Source organism: Protomyctophum parallelum, assembly GCF_964188405.1.
Source record: "Protomyctophum parallelum genome assembly, chromosome: 15".
NCBI lineage: Eukaryota > Metazoa > Chordata > Actinopteri > Myctophiformes > Myctophidae > Protomyctophum > Protomyctophum parallelum.
Genome location: NC_139710.1, coordinates 26,933,711 through 26,951,890, shown reverse-complemented (window position 1 = coordinate 26,951,890; position 18,180 = coordinate 26,933,711). Strand labels below are relative to the sequence as shown.

Here is an 18,180-nt window from a genome sequence, read left to right as displayed (position 1 = left end):
GAAACATGGCAGGTACTACCGGTGCCTCTTGCCGGACAGTAATGAACTACATTTACTTGAGTACTGTACTTGAGTACACAACAATCTTGTTGCTGTCGGGCAGGAGCCAATATCTCGCACGCCTGTGAGCTTGTAGGACTGCTATTCTCACTATTGATTGATACATTTTCTTTAAACTTTATGGAACTGTTTCTCCTACATTTTATTACAGCATTGGATTGATATTAAAATGAAGAATAATGTACTTTTGAATACTTAAAGGGAAAGTACTGTATGTAAGATTGCCTGTCTATGTGTGAACATTGAAGACCCCTGCTCCACAGCCTTCCTAGGCTAGTACTGTGGCATGACTGTCAAAAGGCCCACCATCAACATGCATAAATAAGACATGCATTTCTGTTCATTAGCTTAATAGCACAGAAAATGTGCCGACATTTGTATAATTTGAGGCATTTAAAAACCCATTTGAGAGCCTAATGGGGTTCGACCAAGGGGGCGCGCCGGAGTCGAGCGGCAGTCCCTAAAAATAGGGACGCCACGGCGTGGCGTGGCGTGCCGAGAGAACTTATCGGGGAAGTGAAACTTTTTGACTGCTTTTCCATTTTGCCGGTGTCACATATGATTAAGCGCCTGATGCAATCGTGTGACAGTGAGAGGCCGGTGTTTTGTTTGTAGGGTCCCAGAGTGGCTGTCTGACCGCAGATCTACCGGCGCTGCTCCGCCTGTCAGACTACAGCGTACAAACACTCTCACACTTATTCCCTTACATCTCGCTCTCGCATTTTCCATGATTCTCTTTCTCTCTCTCGCTTCCCTGACACTCTCTCTCTCTCTCTCTCTCTCTCTCTCTCTCTGTGTCCCTTCTCACTTCCTAATTCTCTCTATCTTTTTCTGTATCTCTCTCTCTCTCTCTCTCTCTCTCTCTCTCTCTCTCTCTCTGCCCCACTCCCACTTTCTCTCAAGCTTTTATTCTGCATTTATCTTTCCCTTTATCTCTCACACACACACCATCTCAGTGGCGGAAGAAGTAATCTGTTTTCCTTTTCCTTTTTTGTTTTTGTTTTGTTTCTAGGTAAAAGTAGCAATAGCAAAATCTAGAAATACTCCTTCGTCCTGTATGTCAAAAGATTACTTTGAGTAAAAGTATAAGCGTATTTGCATTACTGTAAGCTATACACCTATAAAGTACTAAAGTCAAGGTTTTGTCAACCATTTTCATGCATGTAAACGTGAGGATGTAGATCAGCTATTTTCGAGGGAGAGAAGTAATGTATAACGTATTTCCATGAATGTAATGGTTTGTGTAGCCTACTTTTAAATGATAACAACAAAAATATTCAATTACTGTAAATTCAATGAAGTAGGGCTGTTTTTTTTCTTCTTTACATAGTGCTACTTTAATGACATATATTCTATCAATTACACACCCCATGAAGCCTTGAACAGAAACTTGCAGAGTCTCCATTGAGTCTCTGCCGGTCATCACTTAATTGATGACAACCATGTGTTTTTCTTGCTTACTGTAAATCGTTCTTAATCCAGAGTGATTTACAGTAAGCAAGACCAACACATGGTAATACGTCAAATACATAGAAATACATAAGTAAGCTAATGCGACACAAAGACAACAATGTCCTTGAATTCAAGGCTTCATGGGCTGTGTAACGCATACAAAATGGGCCATGTTTGTGCTGAACTACTCCTTTAAGTACAGTACTTGAGTATACTGTATGTACTTAGTTACTCTTCACCACTGTCTTCTCCACCTCTCTCTCTCTCTCTCTCTCTCTCTCTCTCTCTCTCTCTCTATCTCTCTCTCTGTGTGTGTGTCTCAGTCTCTCTCTCTCTCTCTCTCTCTCTCTGTGTGTGTGTCTCTCTCTCTCTCTCTCTCTCTCTGTGTCTCTCTCTCTCTGTCTCTCTGTGTGTGTGTGTGTGTGTGTGTGTGTGTGTGTGTGTGTGTGTGTGTGTGTGTGTGTGTGTGTGTGTGTGTGTGTGTGTGTGTGTGTGTGTGTGTGTGTGTGTGTGTGTGTGTGTGTATTCCTCATTGTGTAGTGACATCCACAGACATGGCAGCTCACTGGACCCCTCTGGCTCATGATTACTTGCACTGCCTGTCAGTGGAATAAATCAAGCATTTATTCAATAAGAATCCTTTACCTTAGGCTGACAAGCAGCATCCTTTTGGGATGTATATCAGATGGTTTATTGTGCTGGACATGATCAATACAATAGCAGAAAAAGTCATGGAAATAAATTACTGTATAGCCTATCAATAATATAGTCTTGTATACAAGTGAGACCAAATGATAAATGGTGTATTCATTTATATGGCGGTTTTCTCCAAAGCACTTTAAAATGTGCATTGCATTAGCCCATTCAAATTACACCATGTGCACTGTACATGCTATGATTTGCATTGTATACTGTATTGTGTACTACATTGTACAGTAGGCCTATAGAGCGACGCCAGGCCCAGGAAATAATTCCCAATGCATTTTTCCCATAGACAAAAAAGGATATTTATTTATTTAAATAAATATTTATCTATTTATTTAGACCTTTTAAGCATCGTACAAAGCCAACTCGAGTTGTGACAAATCATGACAGTATAAACACAATATTTTGGACCAAACAAATAATTACAAAGAAGAAAAACAAGAAGTAAAAAAAAGTGGAAAAAAAACACTGCCGTTTTCTTCTTCTTTCTAATTATTTGTTCGGCCCTTTCAAAATGTTGTTGTCAAGTTTGTTGTCATGATTTCTCACAACCCATGAAGTTGGCTTTGTACGAGGCTTAAAAGGTCTTTAAATAAACACTTTTTGAAATGTCTATGAGGAAAATGAACGGGGAATCATTTCACTGCGACGCTCTATACACCAACAGCATTGTTTGGCGGTGGACAGCAACAAAGTATATTTACTCGTGTACTGTACATGAGTACATTGTACGTTGACAAAAGGGGTTTGGTGATGTTCTATAGTGTTTGTATCAAGGTGTTTGGGAGTGACGGGCGGATACCAGTTAGATGTCCTACTAATTGGGAGGCAGGGGATGGACACAAGCGGCTGTTGTTGCATGGCAGCAATGCGGTGATGGTTATTATCTACTCTATTTGGTGTGAATAAGTATCTTAGTATAGATTTGTATTCTTTTTGTTCTTATGCCTTTATTGTATTATTAAGTGTGTTATGTGGTGCCCATGTGTTGTCATGCTAGCGCCCCTCAAAAAAATCAAAAGAGGAACTACAACATGCATTTTAAAACAGTTTTTAATATTTAATATCATATCATATATGTCCTTCAAACGTATTTCTGATGGTGTGAGCCTAAATCACCACTCTGATATAACCAGTCCATCCCATATCCTTCTGGCTTCTGAGACAGATTTAGCTGAAGTACCACAATGTCTGGGGGGGAGGGGGGCGCTGATATGCAAATCATTTAATCTTTGAATCATTATAATACTGATGCTAGGTAAATGGTTTCCATTCCATGCCAACTTGGAAAATCAACAATGGCGGGCATTGCAAACAAAGTGGAAATGCAAATTTGGAACTGAAGGTTAAAGAGGGGGAGGAAATAGGTGATACAGATGACAAAATCAAAACCAAAATCAAAACCAAAATCAGTCGAGTGTTCCAGAGAGAAATTTCCATAAAAGCCCCATTATGATGAGAAAGCCTGATTGTTCAAAATTGCGTATTTGTGGGGATAGAGAACACACAGAAGAGCACAAAAAACACCAACATTTTTGGAAAAGCTGAATCTCGTGCTGTAGGATCATTAATGATCAATTTCACTGGAACAATTATTTTAGATTTCTTGTCCACCTTTGGAGTTACATCATGGCAAGGTAACTCACACAACCCAAACCACACACACACAAAAGCATGCACGCATGCACGCACGCACGCACGCACGTATGCACGCAGTCGAGGCAGATGCGTGAGCCGCAGGTCTTTCCACAGGCGTGGCAGGGGAGGAATGCCGGCTTCCTTCCGGTGGCCCTGCAGGGCACCTCTCTCGAACCTCATTTGCTGGTTGCTGTCGCTTATGTGTGCGAGATTACCCTGACACAGGTGACCCGCCAGGCTGAGCGGTCATGTGCCAGAGTTTAAGCTGCAGCGTGGTGGTTGATGGCAGTGCGGCTTTAGGAGGTCTTCGCTGTAGTCCACCGGTGGCACGCTTTGCATCGTGCAGTTGGCCGTAGAGGACTTGGCGGGGCAGGCAGTGGTGGTCAGGCATGCGGATGGTGTGTCCTATCCACCGTAGGTGTTTTTTTTAAGCCACAGCTGCTTCCATACAGGTGTGCTGTTAAGAATCTCTGTGTGGGGGGGCTCTGTCTTCCCAGGATGGGCCAAGGATCCTCTGAAGGCGGCGCATGTGGAAAGCTTCCAGGTTTGTGAAGTGGCGTCTATATGGAGTCCATGTCTCTGCCCCATAAAGTAGGGTACCGCATTGTAGACAGCGACCGTGCATGCTGACCTTCAGGTTGCGGTTTTCGAAAACCACACGCACACACACACGCGTGCACACACACACGCACACGCACACACACACACACACCAATGGCGTGACGATGCACGTCAACAACCTGCTCAAATACATATCATTTTGGGGGTCTTTGGCATGAACACATTTGACAACTACCGGTCTAGACAGTTGTAGAAAAAGCTCAGTAGGCTATATACCAAATGTAATATAACAACAGAAATATTCTATTCTATTATATTGTGCTATATTATGCTATTTTTTGGCTGCTTTTGTGTGACACTGTCGCATGACAGCGATTGTGCCCAACAGCGACGGCATGCAGTAGTCAATCCTCCACCTTCGGTGGGTTTCCGTTTGCCAGACACAGCAAGCGAGCAGCGTTTTAGTGTTTCCTGTATGGCTCTCTACCTGTCCAGCTCTCCATCCAACAGCAGGAAACCCATTTAGCGTCAGAAAAAAAGACTCAGGCTCGCTCTTTGCAGGATTAGCCGTTTTTATTATCCGCAGGTTTGTGGAGAGACACGCATGGCTTCCCTCCATGTGCTGCCCGCATGTTTCCAGTGCTCAGCAGGTGGGATTACCTCCAGCCAGCCATGCATGACAATTCCCCCTCCACTCCTGTTGCCACCATTTTCATCCTGATTCAATGGAGGCCAAGGTTACTAGAGGTTTTTTTCTTTCTTTTTCTTTTTTTGGCCGCTAGCCCCTCCTATAGCCAGCTTTGTGTGTCTGTGTGTGTACCACGGAATGTGAGGATAACAAGTGTGTCCAGAAAAGTGATGATGTATGATGATAAGAGCGCCCTTCACTTCACACAAGTGTGATTTCTCGTCCTATATACAGGTTTAATGCTTGTTTTTAGTTCAATGTTTGTTTTTAAAATGCCATTGACAATGAAGGGAAAATTTATGTCATCTTGTCCCTAACACAAACATTAAATGCCATTAACAATAAAAAAAATATATATATATGTTTGTGTTGGCACATGAGTATAGACTTTAATATTTCAGCGCCCCTCACTTCACACAGGTGTGATTTTTTTATTATATATTTCTTTCTTGTTTTGTTTGAAATGTTTAGTGTCAGTTTGAACACTTTTGCAATACTAGAGGTTCGGGTAACTACTTTGGTTGTTGTCAAAGTGGGGTCCGGGGACCTGGCAGGGGTCCTTCGGGGGGTTGCAGGGGGTCCCCAGCAAAATGCAGCATCACGATAATTTAACCACTTCATCCTTGTTTTGTATGTTGGCTATTCAAACACATCAGTTACACAACGTGTCAGAAACATGCCTATACTGGTGACATCATCATCAATGGGGATTCCAAGCTATAGAAACTTCAGCCTTTCTCTTGCTGGAAGGTTAGCGTGCTGCTATAGAAGCCATTGTTTTAACATTAATAAACATAAAACAACTCTCCACAGCCCTATACTCTGAGACTTGAGTGAGTAGACAGAAATGGTGGCATCTTTTAATGAACACTAGTGACGACCAATTATAATGGAGATGGGTCAAAAACCAAAGCACACGAGGTGCAGCATCTCATGTGGATCTTTTCAAAGGGCCCTTTTCCTTTTTAAGAAAAAGTTCGGGATCATATTTTATCGCCTTTATACTACAAAGCACTTGCTCTTATCTGTGACTAAATCGTGTTCAAAGTAATCCCAAAAGGCACTCTGCCCACTTTATGCCAACTTTTGTCACTGGCCTCGCCCGTGATCACCAGTCGCAGATGGCTTGGCAACACGTCAGACCTTGTGAGTCCAAAATGGTTCGTTTTTGAGTGGTACTATAACTAGAAAAGTCAGTAGAAGACTTCGTCACCTCCCACCCATTTGGCAATTTAGCAGACGCTCTTATGGAGAGCGATTTACAATAAACAAGGTAATCGCATGCGTATAGTGCATGCGTAATGCAGAGTGTATATGTGCCTCAGGAAACTACAGGTTAAACCAATAGCGTCTAAAAACAAAAATAATATGCTATCAAAATAATCATCTGCACATTGAAACTATAATATATACCACAGTACATCAGATGTTTAGATGTTCAGATATTTAGGACGACCGTTGAGCCGATTCTACTGTATGGCTCCGGGACATGGACACTTTCAAAGTGCACTTACACCCGCCTTCTAATGAGAGCGCAAAATCTGTCTTGGAAGAGCCACCCATCGACTAATCTAATATACGGCAACCTTCCCCGTGTTTCTTCCCTGGTCCGATCCAGATTAGCGCAGTTTGCCGGCCACTGCTACAGAGCTGACAATGAGGTTATATCTTCCCTTCTTCTCTGGAGTCCTGCCTCAGGGCGGACCAGAGGTAGAAAGTTGACGTTCCCTGATGTCATCGCTAGGGACACATGCTTCAGTAGGCAGGAACTGGGGGTGGCAATGAAGGACCGGGAAGTCTGGCATAGCATTGTGGAATCCATAATTACCTGCTATACCTGTGTTTCAGGCCCCGTGTTGCGATGTTTCGACCTCTCGGAGCCCTGGTGTCTGGCGCGCTGTGCCTTATTGAGACGTATGAAATGAAAACGTTAAACCTCATTATCTTCTGCACTGTTCCCCTGACCGTGGAGGTCAGCCGCACATTGCGCTTCCAACAGTGCACAGACATGTGCAGCATGTCAGTCACGCACGCACGCACACACTGTACAAGCACACGAAGGGGCTTCATACATGCTGACGCATTGCTTTTTAGGCGTACCGTCATTGTTGTTGCGGTAGACCTTGTATGTCCAAAACCGTTCCTTTTTTTCATTTATATTTTATACCTGCGGCCGATTCTACAAATGTCTTTTTCTGAAAAACTTATGTTGCTAGTGGTTCAAGGGGATCCCCCCAAATGATATGTATTCGCCGCGGACCCCTGCCTGAACATATTTCGTTCAAGGGACCCCCAGAAGCAAATTAAATAGAAACACACTAACAAGCACACACACAGGCATGCACGCACGCACACACACACACACACACACACACGCACGCACACACACACACTGCTGTGAGTATGATTGTGGACTGTAATTATACACGCTGACATTATTTATGCCAAATTATGCGTGACTGCCACCACCTACTGTATGTGCACAAAAGCCCATGCACGTGTGTCTGTTTCTCAAATTCTACCATACTTGTGTGGACAATAAGCCCTCACAAGTATAGTAATAGAGTACACGCACGCACACACGCACAAACACACACACACACACACACCGCAAGTGTTGAACGTGACTTTAATAATCCAGCCACTCGATTGCCACTCGCACCCTGCGGTGAGTAAGTGCTGGCACGCGAGAGGATGTCATCCAGATTCAATTACGGCGAGATGCCATTGGTCAGCGTCCGGGCTGATAATGTGCTCTGATTGGTGATTTTATCCTGCTCCGAGGTGTCCACAGTAATTGTCACGGCATGAAATATTCTTAAAGTGACAGTGGAGTGACCTCCATCTGTCAAACCACTGCACTAACCTTAAGCACCGTGTCCTCTGGGCCGGTATTGATGGAACAGCCATTAATCCTATATCCTCACGATTGTTGCTTTTTTTGTATTAAATCAGTGGTGGAAGTAGGTCTACTGTTTGAGGTCTATACTCCCACCTCCGATCCTAGGATCTTCTGCCATTTTGAATTGTATGAACAGTTCAAATCTTACTCCTCCTTGGAGTTTCAGCATTCTGCACAACATTTGCACCAATTTGGACCAATACAAACCGAGTCTGCCCATAACCAAACAAATGTAGAGTCACGAAACTTATTACAGTATGATAGAGGTCATTCCAAATAACACTTACTTGAATGTTATTTCAATTGGTCAAAGGGAGTGTGTGTGTGTGTGTGTGTGTGTGTGTGTGGGGGGGGGGGGGGGGGGGGGGGCAGCAGCATAGAGACAGCATATCAGGAAAAAGGGTTCTCACTAGTCTCAACATTGACAGTATAGCCAGGTTGGCTAATTAAAAGGTTGTTATGTTCCAGTGAGACAGGGGTATGGTGCATGGCAGAGGTGGAGAGGACGTCTGGGAAACAGTAGGTCACAGGATCGAATCCAGACCATGGCTAAAGCGTCTGGAAAGGAAACGTGATGAAAACATGTTGGCTACTAGGATTTGTCCATGTTGTGTATAGATGAAGTACAACATTTGGCAAATGTTTGTCTTGATGACTATACATTTTTAAGACAAGTTTGCTTAGAATCTTCCATTATAAGCATTATTATATAAGGAGATACATCATGATATCCACAATCCCTCAGAACTCTGCTCAGCTGTTTCCAATGTTAATTGTATGGTCTTTTGTCTTTCAAGTCCAGTCTATTATATTTCTATGGATTCATTATTTAATTTCTATGGCTTATTTCAGTTCAGAAATCCACCTACCAGTGACATCATCGATGGGGAATCCAAGCTGATATAGAAACAGCAGACTTTCTATTACTGGAAAGTTAGCATGCTATAATGGAAGCCTTAATTAATTAATACAAATAAAAACCTGTCTAACGATGATGTCATACTGAAGTGTCCACAGTAGACAAAAATGGTGCCATGTTACAATGAACAGTAGTGAGGAGTGAGGACCAATGAAGATATGTGGAAAATGGGTTTTCCTTTTGTAAAAAATGTAGTTTCCACCACTGTCTGGGACTTGATTAGATCCTTGGAGTTATTTTTCTTAATTAACTTATTTTTATAATCCCTGTTATCAAATATCTAGCTGTGGGTAAAAACAGTAAAACAGATTATTAGTTTTATACTTAATTAGCTCGGAGGATTCAGTGTGTCGTACAAGCAAGAATAATATTCATTTTGTAATCATAAAGGAGCCAGAGGCAGATGATTGGCTAAAATCATGTTCTATGTGTAAACTGTCCAAAACTGTTACTTTTCAGGAAATTGAAAAAATAACCTTTTGTTCCAAATGGATCCGTTTTGAGAGCGCTTGTTAATATTTTTCAAATGTGTGGCCATGCTGAACGGATTGTTAGGGCCGATTCCTGCTCCTATTTTCCCGCTGTAATGCAGACATGATTTCGGCTCGTCAGAAATTTTCAGTAGCACCGAAGAGCCGACTTTAGCACGGTTCCCCCCCCCCCCCCCCCCCCCCCCCCCCCCCCGCTCCCGCTCTAGAATAGCAGTATGATAGCAGCCTTAGGGTCGGCCACCATCCCAGCCACAGCCTGTTCAGGCCACCGGCAAGCGGTATTTCAGCCTTAATAGCCGCACGCAAACACTATGGAGCACTTTCTTCTTGGCCGCCATCAGACTTATGAAGACACACTAAACATAGGCTATTATGGCCACATGCCTGTGGCTAATGTATTGGACCTATTACCTATATGACAATGCAGTTTGCACAGTTGCACTTGAGCAATGTTGCTCTTTGAGGTAGTTTATATAGATTTAGATATTGTATTGATGTACAGTATATTTTTTTAAGCAGATTCGTTTTTAAAATAGAGCACATTTGACACGTGGTACTCTTGAGACTGTATAGCTGCTGTGTTGGTACAGGTACTAGCTAGCCAATGGTGTTGTGCGATGGAGCATATGCATTCGATTTATGGGAGCAGCCAGCAGCGTCTGTTGGCCTGTGTTGTTGGTATTTTCTCTGATGCTGTTGTTCAGTGTGTGACTGTGTGTATATAGCCTACATAGGCGGATTATGAGACACTGTGCCCCTGGGCACAGAGTTGTAAAAGCAAGGTCCCCCCCAATCCCCCCTGGCCGGCACACTGACTATAGCAATCAACACCACCATAACTATTTTTCAACTGCAACAGGAAGGATAACAAATACAGTACACAGAATACAGAACACCAACACCATGTTAACGCATCTGTGCTGTTGTATGATCAAGTAGGTGTGTTAAATTACGAGAAAACACAAAGAGTTAATATGGAGATACAGATGTGCCATTCCAACACTTCAGGCTTTCCTGTACTCGTCCTGCATTTTTTTATACTTGTTTTCCCAAGGTTCTGTTCACTGTTTCTTAGCCTTGCTAATCTCTTTTGTTACTGTGTTACAGTGTCCCTTTTCGACACTTCCTTTCATTGTAAAACATGAAATAGCATTTACATAACAACACCTTTGCAAATGCCCTCCTTTTTCACTGGCAATGTTCTGACAATTTACTGACAATATCCACTGCCACTGCCAATGGCATGGGAGTTCTCAAATGGCAAGAGATTTCTGCCCGACAGCAACGACTTGCTTTTTGCACGCCCCCTCTAAAGTCCTCCTGATAAACTGGCAGCGTGAACACTCACTTAAATGGCATTTCATTCTTGTGACGTCCGCAAGGTGAATGTTTAGGAGGCTATTCCTTCAGTTATTGGCATGAATGACTAAGAATGAATGGCTCCCTTTTGAAAACAAAGGCAAAATGAATGACACTTATAGGGCCTCTCTCTGCGGTAATTCACCTTCTGATCCTGTTGGTCCGTGTGCGTTACGTTTCTGAGCCTGCCCGTCGGGGGAGGGAGGGTGGTGAACAAGGAGTGAGGAGGGGTCCATGGAATAAAGCAAAATTTTATCTCATGACTGAAACATGTTGTCTGCATATGAAAGGAGTCCCCCTCCCCACACTATCACACTATAGTGTTCTGTTGAAAATGTAAAACCCGTCAATACATGTGATTGGCAGTGAATGAGACATTACCCTCCCCGTCCGGCTTCGCTCCCCCGAAGGCCCGAACATGGCCCAATTGTGTTTGTGCAGACAGAGCATCTAAAAACAAAGCCGGATGCACCACGATGGATTCCATCCCACAACCTCCGAGGTGATGGGCGGGGACTTTACCACTGAGCCACCCGAGCCTCAAAGTATTTTAAATTCTTAAACATTCTTTAATATTCCTGCTGTTCATACAACATACCAGTTGACATTTTTTTTAATTTTTCCAGTTTTTCATGTGTCTATGGGGTGACAGTACTTCGTTAGACACCCTGGAGTCGTTTTTGTGTACAATGGTGTATTAACTTTGTATTTAGGGTTTCTTCCTGGAGGCTGAACCCTTGACAGTCAAATGGGCCAATGCAATAAACAGTAATATAGTGACATCACATTATCAGCCCCTCCCCTAACCCCTCCCCCTTTATCATACAACTACAGCTGTGGGTGCGGCTTCAGTTCAGGTGGATCACCACCCATCACCACCCACCAGGCAAACCAGGCATACTTAATGAACTGGTGGGCGTGTCCACATAAAAGCATGATTTTAACAAATACTGTACGCTTTTTGGAAACGTTGTTCCTCCTTATATTATAATAATACCTGATGATCATGCTTTAGGGTGGACATTTTTTGATTTTATGAAATCTCCTAGACCATAGCGTTTAATTGAAGATGCTTCTGAACATGTGTTCTCTTGCTATAGTTTGACCAATCTAAATAATCTTTCATCTTAAAATAACTCTGTGAGCATGTAGATTGGCTGTTTTCGCTGAGCAACAGCGAAAATAGCCAGCATGAAGACATGCTGGCTTCTATGGAATCCAAATGATTGAAACCAGTCGTGGTGACTGAGAACTTGAATCCATGGCCGTTTGTGCAGACAGAAGTGGGTGTCTCCTAGGTATGTGTGTGTAGAGCCCAGGATCCACTGAACCGCTCCTTTCCACCACGATGCCACTAGAATACCACACTGTATACAGCATGTGCATCGCCATCATCTCAAAAGTGTAGTTACGTAGGCAACCTTAGGCACGGGTGCCAACATTGGCACAGGGGAGGGTGATCACTGGCACACTGGCATTCGTGTATGAGAGAGAAGGTTTTTCTTTTAAAATTAAATATTCCAATCAGTTAAATTAAGTCCATTCACATCTACAAATTACATGATAATTTACATCCTGCACATAATTGTACATTCATTCAAACTTCTAACTCATGGGGAGGGATTAGGTGGGTTCTTGCTCTGAGTTTAATGATCATTACATCCTGAAAATATTTCTAAGCCTGTTATATGTATCCTATATGGACAGTCATAATTATATATGGCACACTGACTATCACACAAATGAAAACATGGCACTTCATGTGAAAAAGGTTGCAGACCCCACTGTAGTAGGTTATAATATAATTTCTACAATGCCAATATGCCTTCTATGAGCCCACACATTTCCGGGAATGTTTTATTCTTCACACTCCATGGTATGTGATGTGACCTTTAGGTGGTTATGGTTTATTATGAAATGAGGTTGATACTGTCTATAAAAATCTATGTCCTTCTCGTGCTTTATTGGCTTGGCACTATCATCATCCTCATCGTCCTACACGAGACATGAATGGTTTGGTTTTTGGTTTTATTTATTAGCACATAAAAAAAATAACAATACATTCATATAAATATTGGGCAGGAGAAGTTAGAAGCCAGAAGGCTTATCGAGAACTTAAAAGTATACAAAAGTAACAGTAATACATTCTATGAAATGCATTGTGTAAAACGTAATCAGTCACAAGATGTATTTATATCGGCCACATGACATCTCACGTCGTCATTTAGTCCCCTAAACAAACATTAAAAAGTCCATAGACCTGGCTGCCACATGACACAATCTTCAAAAGCGATGCATGATTGGAGGGACTAGGGCCCCTCAAAAATAATTTACCTTTTGTAACGATGCTATATGAATTGACAAAGAATTGTGTAACTTATGCTATCAATTTGTGGGGAATGTGCATTTCTTAGGCTATAATACCAACCATATATCACCTGTCATGTCTCGTCTGTGTCTTCCCTTATGCCTACATCTCGAAAAGCCTTAAAACATTTTGTGTGTGTGTGTGTGTGTGTGTGTGTGTGTGTGTGTGTGTGTGTGTGTGTGTGCGTGTGCGTGCGTGAGTGCGTGCGTGCGTGCGTGCGTGTGTGTGTGTGTGTGTGTGTGTGAGTGTGTGTGTGTGTGTATATATTTAAAGGATAGTAATATATCCATTCAAACCCTTTTTTGTAACAGATCTACGGCGTAGCATTTCCAAACACCACAGAATACAAGAATATAAAAGCCCAGGTATTTCCAGCATTTTTCACATGCAGCTCCAAAAGAGCTCCTCTTGTCTCCAGTGCCTCTGCCTCACCAGAGACATCAACCTGTGTTGATAAAAAGGCAACGGTAAGATCTTTGAAAAGACAGGATGCTCGGCGTGTCCCTAGAGGAGGCCGTCTGTCAGACTGACTCCTCCAAAACAAGGGATATAATACAGATGCATGCAGCTATACCGCCAAAGCCCATGGTGGAAAAAGTACTGATATTATTTACTTAAGTTCAAGCATCATAAATACTCTATTACAACTAAAAGGCCGGAATTCAAAATTGACTTGAATAAAAGTACAAAAGGTATTGGTACTATTACTGTAAGCGGTTGGCCGCCAGGATTAATAATTTTTCACTGTAATTCACGTCAGGATTCAACATCACCTAGCAACCCAGTGCTAATGTGAGTAGCAATGGCGCCCAATGTGTTTTAAAATGTACTTCAAGTACCAAAAGTAGTCTTTTATGCAGAATGACCCATTACACACGTTTTCAAGTGTATAAAATATATTCTTTTAATCTACAAGCTCACAATATGTCGTATCGTCGCGACGCATTGTGAGCTTGTAGATCGGCTATTACATTAGGGGGTCCTTGACATGAAAAAAGGTTTGAGAACCACTGGTTCGGGCAGATACTGGCACTGAGGAGGATATTGGAAGGGGTTAGGGAGTGCAACCTGTCAGCGGTGATCACCTTCATTGACTTCCAAAAGGCTTTCGATACCATCCACCGGGGGAAACTCATGAGTATTCTACGTGCCTAGAAAAGTTGGTCCAGATAATAGAGTCAAGCTACTACAGCCAGACTCGAGCAATGGTCCAAACCTGTATCGGTGACACCAAATGATTTGAGATTCTAGCAGGCGTCCTACAGGGTGACCCTTTTTCCCCCTTCCTGTTCGTTGTAGCGATGGATCATGCACTGAGTCTTGCAATCAATGGCAGAGAGGAGGCACTGGGGCTCACTCTGGTCCTGAGGAAGTCAAGGCGAGTACACCCCATCATGGTCACTGACCACCCTAATCTCGGATACAGTCGAGAAAGGAAGGGAGCTACTAAGTAGAAAAGGAAAGGAAGATCGGCCTCAAGCTCAATGCCAAGAAAACAAAGGTAATGGCAGTCAACACAGAGGACAGAACCATTGCCACTGAAGATGGGACGGTGCTCGAGCGAGTCGAGGACTTCAATTACCTTGGGGCCTGGACTGCCTCAACTGAACAGGATCTGAAGGTTCAGAGAGCACTTGCCTGGAAAGTCTTGCACGGGATGAGGAGAGTGTGGAAATCAGATATGGGAGAAGACCTTAAGAGGCGGCTGTTCATAGCTACTGTGGAGTCAGTACTGCTGTATGGGGCCGAGACATGGACCCTCACAGTACAACAGGAAAAAGCCCTGGATGGCACTAGGTGTCACAGGAACGGACCGCATCAGAAATGTGGACCTCTATGGGGACCTACCACGGGTCACGGACAAAGTCGGAGAGAGGAGGATGAGAATGAGGATGAGGTCAGGCACCCAGAACTTGAGTAAATTGACTCTATGGGAGCCAACCCAGGGCAAAGCCAGGAGGGGAAAGAAGTGTACCACCTATGTAGACGTGCGACAGATTGGCTGACTCTCTCTCTTCTGTTTTTTTCTCTGTCTGTTTTCCCCCACTCCCCCCCCCCCCCCCCCCCCCCCCCGGGATAGGCACAATAAGCCATTGGTCTAAAAAAAATAATACATGTAATGTAATGTCTTTGCTTTTTGACCAAAATAAAACTGAACTGAACTGAACTGAACTGAACAACACTGCAGAACTCAAGAACCTGATTGGAAATTGTGGAGGGCAGCGATCCAGGAATCCCGAGTTGCTGTTGGCTAGACCTCACTCTCGCAGCAACTAACTAAGGAAACGAGCCCAAATAGGTTGGCAATAGAGCTTAACTTGACATACAGGGAGTTACTTTGTCAGTCCGGCAGGCCAGGCGAAGATAATAACATTGATTATTTAACGTGGTGCTGACCGCTTTCCTCCGCACGCTATCACATTCCGATGGACTACATCCAAACAAAGTCCGGCGGTAATCATACGTATATTCAGAGCAGACATACAGAATACATGTGAGAATATTGTACATCCAATACTTATAGGTTATTAAACCATAACACAAGCAAGCCCCAAATCAATCGCAACTACCAATAGTTACAAGCAACTTTAGAGTAAAAAACCATATGCCATAGTCGCTTATAGTAAATAAGCAGACAACACGTTCATAGAGGAAAACAGAGCTGGATGAGAGAATGAGAGAGACGGGCGGGGGAAAAGGAGAGAGAGGAGGAGCGGATGATGATGGCGGGGTGGGAGGAGAGGGGCGGCTGTACGTTGTAGCGCCCATCGATCGGGGCTGTAAAGCTATAGCAGGGCGGAGGACAGTGGTTTTAGTCTCAGCGTGTGATGGATCTGTCTCAGATTATAGAGTTCTCACATGTTTCTTTTTTTTACGTAAGCAAAAGTAGCAATACCACCATTTAAAGCTGCACTATAACCTTCTGACATTTTCATCATGTTCTGAAAATGTCCTCGCCTAACCCCCCTTTTTGGCTGGAGCGCAGCGGACACCAGATTGTTACTTTTTTTTTTAGGGTGGGAAGGGGGGGGGCTTTCCCTTTTTGGAAAGCGTACAAATTGTTCCAGGTGGAGTGGAGCTCAGAAGTTAATCAAACACAGATTAAATATTTGAAGGGATTTTCAAATATTATGAAACTGGCTTCAGCCTGTTGGAGGCATAATGCTGGCTTTCTTTCTGAGGTCTCGGCGGAGACCGACCAGAGCCACTTCACACACAGTAGCACTACAACCACACCACAACACCACCACCACCACAGCAACTGATAGTGATAGATAGACCTTTAATAACTCCACCAGAGGGGGTGGAGTTAGCTGGTTTAGCCCTCTCCCCGGCATGGCAGAGCAGCTGCTGATCGAGACATGAATTAGCTTGGAAATCCATTGTCAGCTGTAATAATAATAATAATGGGCAAAACTTCCTACCAACTCCACTTGGGTTGGATGTTTTTTTCTAGAGGGTATGCGCATGCATAAAGTGAGTGGCAAATTGATTAGCAAAGTCGTCTCGTTCCTGACCGCATCACTGTCGTGCCAATAATCACGTTAAACAACACCCTTGAGTGCTAAACCTAACCGGGTTTCTGAATGGCGGTGTTTCTGAATGGCGGTGTTTCTGAATGGCGGTGTTTCGGAATGGGGGTCTGTCACCGAGTGGGTTATTGCAATTCTACAATTCTACCCTTAAAACTAAGAAAATCGCTGAAATAATATATTTTTTTAATGACAGATGTAGTCACTACGACCACAAATGTCACTGAAGTAGACATAAAATAGTCCCTGTTGATTCAAGTAGCTGCGCGCTGAGGCTCCGTCTAATCAACACAGCTGAGCATAAAATAGTCCCTGTTGATTCAAGTAGCTGCGCGCTGAGGCTCCGTCTAATCAACACAGCTGAGCTGTCAAAGCCGGCCTGGGGAGGAATTCAAGATAAAATGCGTTGTTGTATGACCGTGTCGCTTTACCCAAATAACTGATGTTCAAGCTAGCTTACAACTCGTCGCGACGCGTTGTGAACTTGTAGATCAGCTATTTTCGTTGCGCGATACCGTCGTACCACAACGGTACAATGACAATGCAACATATCTCTCGTTTGGTTTCGCATTCTCCTTCTCTTCCTCTATTAGGACTAGGCTAGTAAAGGCTACGAGTGACGCAGGCGCGCAGCTGTTGACATGGGTCTAATCAGGTGTACGAGAGGTGCGGAGTGATTTATTCAATGTGATTATGCCCAGGGCTAGGTTGGTTTGATCCACGGCTAGAAGGCTGTTTCAACCAATCAGATTGCTTCCTCTTAACGACCTGTTGTAGAATGTCGTTTAATGCAATCAGATAGGACTTTTCTGTTTGGATGTACGTATGGGCTGTCATGGCCAGAAAGTAGTAGGCAGTCCCACCTAACTTCCGGGTATGATGATGATGTCATGAAAACAACACTATGCAGAAAAGTGGGCGGAGGAACGTCGCCCGAAAATCATCTGGCGATAGCCAATGAAATTCATGTGTTGCTTTGTTTACCCTCCACGCAGAAGGGTGACACGCTTCATTATATATACGGTAATGACGGCAGGAACGCCCATAGAGTCGCTGCTGTTTGCCCGTCCTAAAACAAATAAAGTGTCCATTAGTCAGTACAATGCCAATCATATAAATACAATGCAAGAGAAAGTGAAAGTGTTCACTGTGGTGGGAAAAAAAGTACAATAACCATATCACTATAACATCACTGTGTCCGCAGTATCCCACCCAAAACAAAAAAAAGTGTCGGTGTCCAGCCACACAATGCAAGGAAAAGATTACGTTGGTTATTGGTCATCTAAATATATAGGGGACTATCCTCTGGTCTGAGGAGAGCAGGCCAACATGCATACAAGGAGAAATAAAGTGGTTAACCCTCTAAGACCCGCATTCATTTCTACTTGCAAAAAATAGATTTCAACCTTACTACTACTTTGTACTACTAGGACTAAGACTAAAAAATATGTTAAAAAAATAAAGTTTGGTGAAAAATGTATAATAATTATATAATAATTATATA

The 18,180-nt window shown here is 43.3% G+C and overlaps 1 protein-coding gene across 1 annotated transcript in view; it reads left to right on the top strand.

The window, feature by feature from the left end:
• Positions 1–18,180, top strand: part of LOC310872544 (GDNF family receptor alpha-2-like) — a 197,188-nt gene that overhangs the window by 97,182 nt on the left and 81,826 nt on the right. The gene's annotated exons all lie outside the window — the stretch shown is intronic.